Raw genomic sequence first — 8,271 nt, 5'->3', positions numbered from 1 at the left:
GCCATGTCTCTTTCCGTACAGCGATGGTGCGCATGCGCGCGGATGCCAAAGCCATAGCCTGGAAAATCAGTGTTTGCAAAGGGATCTTAATTGGAAGTGTTTTGGGCAGTGGTTGCTTCCAGTATACACTGTGTGTGTGTGTGTGTGTATGTGTGTGTGTATATATATATATAAAATACAATGTAGAAATAATGCATTTTGCACACTAAGCGCTGTAGCTTCATCCTGTGGGATCCTGGGATTTGTAGTTTTCCAAGGGCCTTTGACCTTAAAACTACAAATCCCAGGGCCCTGTAGGATGGAGCCATGGAGGCTGAAGTGGTGCCAAACTGCTTTAAATTTTGCAATGTGGGCAGAGTGCATCTACAGCTTGACACTACTTTTAAGTGCTGTGGCTCCATCCTATGGGATCCTGGGATTTGTAGTTTCACAAGGGTCTTTATGTGGCTGAGAAAACTGGAAATTCCAGGATTCCTTGAGGAAGAGGAGAAGACGAAACAGGAGGAGGAGAGGAAAGAGCAAGAAGAGGAAGAAAAAGAAGAAGGAAGAGAAGGAGGAAAGGAAAAAGAAACAAGAAGAGGAAGGGGTAAAAGAGGAGAGGAAGGAAGGAAGGAAGGCAAGAGGAGGAGGAAGAGTGCAGCTAGATGAGAAAACTAACTCAGAATTGTTCCACATACAGATGGAAACATTCAGCATCGCAGCCAAAAACAACCTCACAGTATCCACACAGTCGGAGGGGGATGCCCCCAGCATATGCTTCCCTTTTTGTGCTGAGGTCAGCAGGAATCAAAAGCCCCAGTTTCTGCAATTATCCTCACGCTCCGGACAGTGGTTGTAATGATCCTGACACTGATTGCAAGAGAGGCCAGATGGAGGCATTTATACACCAGCGGCTCCGTCTTCCTAGGCAGCATCTCAAGTTCAAAGGAGTGGGTTCGAGTGGCAGCGCGATATTGAAACTGATGGCGCATACATTCCTGGCTATGAAATGCGTAATACTTGTAACTGTGGTTACGAATCAAAAAGTCTGGAGTCTGGTACATAGGATTACTTGAAAGGGAGAAAAGATGAAAGCAGTCAAGGAGCATTTAGGGATGAGAGCTGTATAAATTTACCATTGGATTTAGCTTTTACAGTAGTTTGCTTCTCCCTCTTCTGCTTTCCCCAGATCCATAACAGAGAAAAAAGGAAATAAGCATGAAATACTTTTTAACCGATTGGCTAGATGTTGCCACAGTAAAGCCGCAATTATCTAAACATCTGTCTTTGCTAATAGATAGGCATAAGAGTTATGCTGTCTCATTTTACAGTTGGGTGGTTGGCTCTGACTTCTTTGTGCATCCTGTCTGGGTTCTATTCCAAACAGTGAAGGAGATTTCCAAGGTGTTGAAACGAATCCCTAAAATAGGGGGTAGTTCTTTTAAACATTAAACTTTGGTAGAGGTGGTCCAGAGAGATCATCTGGAGTTTGGGGTCCGATGCCATCAATACATGGATGACACCCAATTCTGTTATTCTTTTCCTCAATCCAAAGAAACTGGTTTGGTCCTAAACCAGTGCCTGCCATTAGTAATGGACTGGAGGAGGGCAAACAAAATGAAACTTAATCCGGACAAGACAGTGCAGTCCGCCCTCCGTATCTGTGGCTTTGACTTTTGCAGATTTGATTATTCACGGATTTGATTTAATACGTTCTCTCTGGTTCCTCCAGCATGACTCTATGGCAGTGGTCCCCAAACTGTGCTCTTTAAGGGATTTTGGATTTCAGCTCCCGGAATCCCAGACTATTGGCCAACATGGTTGAAGCTTCTGGGAGCTGAAGTCCAAAATCTCTTAAAGGGCACCGTTTGGGGATCACTGCTCTATGGGCAACGTTTGCCAGAAGTCACACTGGAGGACCTAGAGCAGTGGTTCCCAAACTTTGGTCTCTCAGGTGTTTTGGACTTCAGCTCCCTGAAGCTCCAGACAGCTTGGCCAACTGTCAGGAATTCTGGGGGAGCTGCAGTCTAAATTTTGGAAGACCAAAGTTTGAGAATCACTGACATAGAGATTCCTAGAGAAAATACTTCTCCAGGCATTTCTATGATTCTATGATTCTATGTCCTCCAGCATACTTCTGTGGCCAAATTCAGGCAGATATTGACCATGGAGTTGCTTTGGAGGACCTAGAGATTCCTAAAGAGGTGTACTCTTTGGATTTTTTCCCCATTTTCACAGGAGTCCTGCACCCCTAACCCCAGCAAATGTGAAGGAATTACTTATGAAGAAGACATAGATCTGCAACTTCTAAGATTCATTCCTGAGCCTAAAAGCTCAGGTTTCAATGATGGCTATTAGCATATTTGCATAACCCTTAAGGGTTATGTGCCAGCTGTGCTCATTCCTTGAGATGTCAAGTTTGGCCACAATCACACAGGCCTTAGTTATACCCTGTTTGCATTACTGTAATGCACCGTATGTGAAGCTTCCTTTGAAGAGCGTTCAGCAACTTCAGCTGGTGCAGAGAGCTGCAGACAGATTGTTCACTGGTACTGGTTACAGGGAATAAACAACTCCCTTGTTGCAACAGCTCAATGGGCTGCTGGTCTATTTCCAGGCCCAATCCAAATGATGCCCTACACAGATCAGGTCCAGGTTATTTGGAGGATTGAATTCCCCCATATGATTCTGTCCATGTTTTAAGATCTCTGTTCCATTATCCTGAAAAAGGTATATTTGATGGGAATGTGGGCCTTCTCAGTGGCTGCTCCCAGGTACTAGACGTCCCTTCCAAGAAAGGCTAGCCTGGCACCCTCCATCCTACTTTCCCAAAAGCTGGTAAACCCCTTTTTATTTCATCGGGCCTTTGAGAATTGATTTTCCCCACTCGTAGGAAACAGGCCTTGCAATGTTATGATGCTTTAATTGTTTTTAACTTCTGTATGCTGTGGAGTTTCGACCAGGTTTGTAACAACTGTCATAAGCAGCCTTGACCCAAAAATGGGCAAATGGCAGGGCATAAATAAATATAATAGTAAGAACAACAACAATGAAGTTCAAAATAAATGTTCAAACCACTAGATTACTCACCACACTATAGACATTGTAGTCACTCCCTGCTTTTATGGAGAGGGACTCTCTCCCTGAGGATAAAATCCTATGCAAAAACTCCTATTGTGGATTGCAGTTTCCATAATCTGCCATGTATCATGGGAAATTCTGGGAGTTATAGTGTAAGAAGGAATTAAAAGATATAGTTGTGTTGGTCTGTAGAATCAGTATGTAGAGAGATCTTGTAGCAGCTTTGAGACTAACTGAAAGAAAGAAGTTGGTGGCATGAGCTTTTGTAGACTTCAGTCTACTTCCTCAGATGCTTTTGGTGGAGTGCAAACCAGGGACAGGCATATATATGCCATAAATATGTGAGAACGTAAATTCAGATTCAAAATCCTTTGTGTATGGAATAGCGAGTCCAGTGACAAGGGTCTTGTGATTTGGGAGGGGCCCATAGACCACCATTTTGAACAGCAGTGGAACAAATGACTTTATGCTAGATATCAGGCTGTGGGTCTGGTATAGCCTATTCCTGATTTAGATAATGCACTAGCAAGATATTTCCCCCTTTAAAATAACTGAAAATACTGAGAATGAACCTGATGTTTTCCTCCAGCCATCATCAGCCTCATCCATCACAGATGATGGTCAGCAATGGTGGGGATTACAGTCTAAAACATCTGGAAGGAACCATATGTACTAAAAATGGATTTAGTATGTCAACCTCCTGGTGAACAGTGTCACGTTCTTTGTCATCTTAATAAGGAACAAAGTATTTCTTTTTACTGGTCCACTCTCTCACTAGTGGGAAGCAAAACTATTGACATAGATCAAATCCTCTCACTTTGGGGAAAGTTTGGAAAGTATATACCTCTGTAGCCCTACCAGAGTTTATAAAGGTTACTTTTTAGAGTACAGTCCCCAGAATCCCCTAGCCAGCATGGTCATCCCCTAGCAGGTTAGCCAGGGAATTTGGGGAGTTGTGGTGTGAAAAGAAAACCACAGTTTTCCAAGCTATAAGGGGAAACAATATTTAATTACTGTTGTTCTTATATTTCAGAGAGAGTCAAGGTTTTCACCGCTGTGGAATCTAACAGTAGCACTGGCTTCTAAATTATAGAAATGTTGTGTGAACTCTTTCCCCCCAACAAGTGGTTTTGATTATCGAGACCATTGTTGGGCTAGCACAGCATTTCTGTAATTTAGAAGTTAGTACTATTGTTAGATTCCATTCACCTCTTTCAATAGGAATGGGAACCTTTTTTCTGTTGAGGTCTGTATCACCTCAGCTGAAACACAGTAAGCAGTTATAGCAATAATTCCACTTTAAGTACCATAGTGTTATTCTATGGGATTCTGGGATTTGCAGTGTGTTTGTGTGTGCATGCCTTCAAGTCACCTGTGGACTTATGGCAATCCCATGAAATTCATAGGGCCCATTCCCACTTGCACTTTAAAGCGATTTGTGATTCGGCTTTGCTCCGTGTTGGTAATCGATTCCAAAAGGTCCCTCGTTTTAACTATGACACCAGATCTTTTCTTACCCCAGTGTAATTGCTTTTTTTGCCATGATTGAAGCCTTGAAAATGGGAATGAAACTTGGATGAAGCCTTGGAAATGGGACAAGGATGAAGCTGGGGAACGAGGAGGGGGATGAAGAGGAGGCTATATCAAAGAATCAATACATTGGTTTAGCAACTCCTTGCCTTTGCAAGTAGTTGTGAAATCAATGAATTGAATCTTCTATCAATTTTATTTTTAAAAAATCATGGGCCCATAGGTCACACCACAAGCAAAAGGCAGTGCTGGGGGGGGGGGGGGGGGAGATGGTGCATCTGCCAAAAACTGAGGAGGGCTGGTAAACACCCCTCTGCCATTCAAATCAAACCTAGGTCTCAGCAGTCATAGTTCAACACTCAAGCCACAACGCCATGCTGGCTCCTTACCCAACCTTTACTACTTAGCTAACCCAATCCACTATAAAGAACTTCTTTAACAAATACATATTTATTAATTGGAGGTCACGCGGAGTGCTCCGAAAACATTTTGCTGCCTGAAGCGCAAGAGAAGATGGTGCTCCTGCTCCAATTCCAAATACACTTGATTCCAGCATTGCCCCTGAGGGCAGCAGGCAGGCTAATGGCTTGGTATGTCTCTATGTGGCATATGTAACTCTATCTCCAACCCTTTGCCACTGTTCTGTGCCACCTACTCTCCAGCATCTGCCAGCCAAGACAGATGTTTGGCTTGTCCTAATAATAGGTCCATTCTGTCTTTTGGGTGGCTTTTTGAATTGGGAGTGCATGAATGGGTTATAGAGTACAGGACCATACTTTTCAGGAGCAAATGGGAGATGAGCAGTGGGGCTGAAAAAGAAAAGAAACTGTCAAACATCAATTTTGCAGGCTGTATAGCCATTTGCAGAAATGCTGACAGGAGACTAGATAAAAGTAATATTCTTTAAAGTAACATGATTGGGAGTTTAAAACCTGTCAGCTCAAGCTGGTGATATGGCTGGGAACTCCAGCAGTGTTGCAGTTCCATGTGATTTTCATTGTCAAAAGTTGCATGGTTTCCACCACTGCCACCACCCACCATGGATAGGTTTTCTGATATCTGAAAGTGTTTCTGAGGCTAAGAAGCATAAAGTATGCAAACATCAGAAACTTTTGAAACTAGTGAGGGGCAGTTCAGAGCCCTGCAGCAAGGTTTCCATTATTTTTCTTTTACACTTCCATCACTCCATGTGCTACACAGTGTATTGACTAAGAAACATGTGTACTGAAAAGTAGGTTACAAATTCCAGATCCATTTGGGAAAAGCGAGTAGCCTTTGTGTAGTGGGTGGACTCTTAGACACTAGATGTAGATGCTTGAATTTTTGTCCTTGTTTAGTTCAACTTCCATCACAGAGAGATTTGTAAGGATCAAATGAGGGGGAGGGGGAAGCTTAAACTACTGGGATTTTAAAAAATTATTATTATTATCAGGGATGATACCATCATCTGACATCATCTGCCACCTCTCCACCCCATTCCCTTCGGCTTAGTTGCAATCCACAGTGGCTGGGGTGGAATAACATATTGTTAGCTACAAGGTGTTGTAATATAAGGTGTTATGGGATAACTTGGTGGTGAATGTGCAGTTAAGACCCATTAGCTGAACAAAAGACCTGCTGAAGACAAAAACTGCTATAGGTTTCATTTTGTTGATATGAAACAAGGCATCTGCCTGCATTTTTTAGACTCTCCTTGGGTTGTGTAATTATAGGAACTGTCATAACAAGGTGTCTGCACTTCAGAATGTACTGCTATAACATGGTATCTGTAAACACTGAAATGAGTATGGGAACCCTTAATGGCTAAACCTCTTGGTAAATTGAGCAATACATTTACATACCAAATAAAAAGATATATAGGCCTGTTACAGACTGCCAAAATAAAGCTGCTTCGGGTCTCTTTGGAGGTATGCTATTTAAATTATGCATGGGTCCTAAGAGTCCGGAAGTCGCACCAAAGCCACACTCCATTCCTAAGCACTAGAGTGCAGCTTTGGTGCAGCTTCCAGATTCTTAGGGTGCATGCAACATTTAAACAGCATAACTCCAAAGAGACCCGAAGCAGCTTTATTTTGGCAGTCTGTAACAGGCCATAGGTAGGTAGATAGGTAAGTAAGCAGTCAGTTAGACAAGATGTAGGGTAGTGTATATATTTTTTAGCTATTTTGTTTTAACTTACTGTCAACTACTTTGGATCCCATATCAGGAAAAAGTAGGATAGTAAGAAAGTAAAATATGTATTGTGAACATACACCTTCAAGTCAAATGTGATTTACAGTGATCCTATCCTAGGATTTTCTTGGCAAGATTTATTCCGAGGAGGTTTACCATTGCTTTCCTCTAAGACTGAGAGAGTATGACTTTCCCAAGGTTACCCGATGCGTTTCCGTGGCCAAGTGGGGATTTGAACCTGGCTTTCTCTGTCCAACATTCAAGCCACCACACCATCCAGTCTCCCTGAAAATATGTATGTGTGTATACATCTACTGTATATAGCATCTTGTCCAGGGTCTGATTGTGGTTTCATTACAGATAAAAAAGCAAAAGTGCTTTTCAAACTTCTAAAACTATTACTGGGCATGGAATTATATCCTAAAGAAGTTCATACTTCACAGTACCAAAGTCCGTACGAGTCATACTTAATAGGACAGGCTATTTCATGCATAACTTGTAAAGGACTCTATCTGCATTTCCTGGTGGTTCCTGAACAACTTTACTTCTTAGTGTGTGATGTCTAGAAATATAAAGCCTTCATCTTTACCTGTGTTGTATTTCACAGCTACAGACACCAAATTACTGTAACATTAAAAAGCATATATAAATATCAAATTAAAAGGATATATATATATATATATATACACACACACACACACACACACACACACACAAACCAGATTCTTTTCCCCTCCTTTAGAGAATCAAAGTCTTGGTCTTGAAAGCAAGCTTGAAAGTAAAAGTCTGTGTCCTGTTGTTACTTCTACAGTTGAGATGAAAGGATTTTTAATTTATCTGGAATGCTTAAAGTTCACTTATACAGCATGTGTCTCACATCCCTGCAGATTGATTCCTCCTTCAAAGATGCAAAGGCATTTTGTTTGGAAGCTCAGATTGTATCTGTTGCAGAGCTTAGAAAAGCTCTGGGGACTAGAATCCCCAGAGTCCTCTAGCTTGTATGACCATTGGTCAAGCTGGCTTAGGGATTTTGAGAGCTGTCACCCTAAAAATACATTTTCTAAGCTCTAGTCTTCCCATTTCAGCGACCACTCATCTTCCCACAAGATTGCCTAGTCAACGTAGCCAAGGAGAAAAAAGCGGAGGGTATAAAGCCACAGTCGCATTATCACATCCGCCCACCGCTCTGACTATATCTCTCCTGTGTTGGCATCCCTTCACTGGCTCCCCCTCCCTTTCCGCATTCAGTATAAGCTCCTGCTGTCGACGTTTAAAGCCCTCCATGGGCTGGCCCCTCCTTACTTATCAGACCTTCTTTCTCCTCACATTCCCACTTGGGCCCTCTGTTCTGGTAGTCAAAGTCGGCTGTCCCAGCCCAGGATTTCCTCTGCCCCATCTCGGATTTGCCCCTTTTCACTCGCTGCCCCTCACTCCTGGAACCTTCTTCCCCCGCGAGCAAGAGCCATCACTTCTTTAACCAGCTTCATAACGGAGTTGAAGACCATCCTG

The sequence above is a fragment of the Sceloporus occidentalis genome, unplaced genomic scaffold (assembly GCF_023333645.1).
Source record: "Sceloporus occidentalis isolate IW3139 unplaced genomic scaffold, rSceOcc1.0.p SCAF_3, whole genome shotgun sequence".
NCBI classification, from domain to species: Eukaryota; Metazoa; Chordata; class Lepidosauria; order Squamata; family Phrynosomatidae; genus Sceloporus; species Sceloporus occidentalis.
Note: the sequence above shows the minus strand (reverse complement) of the source record.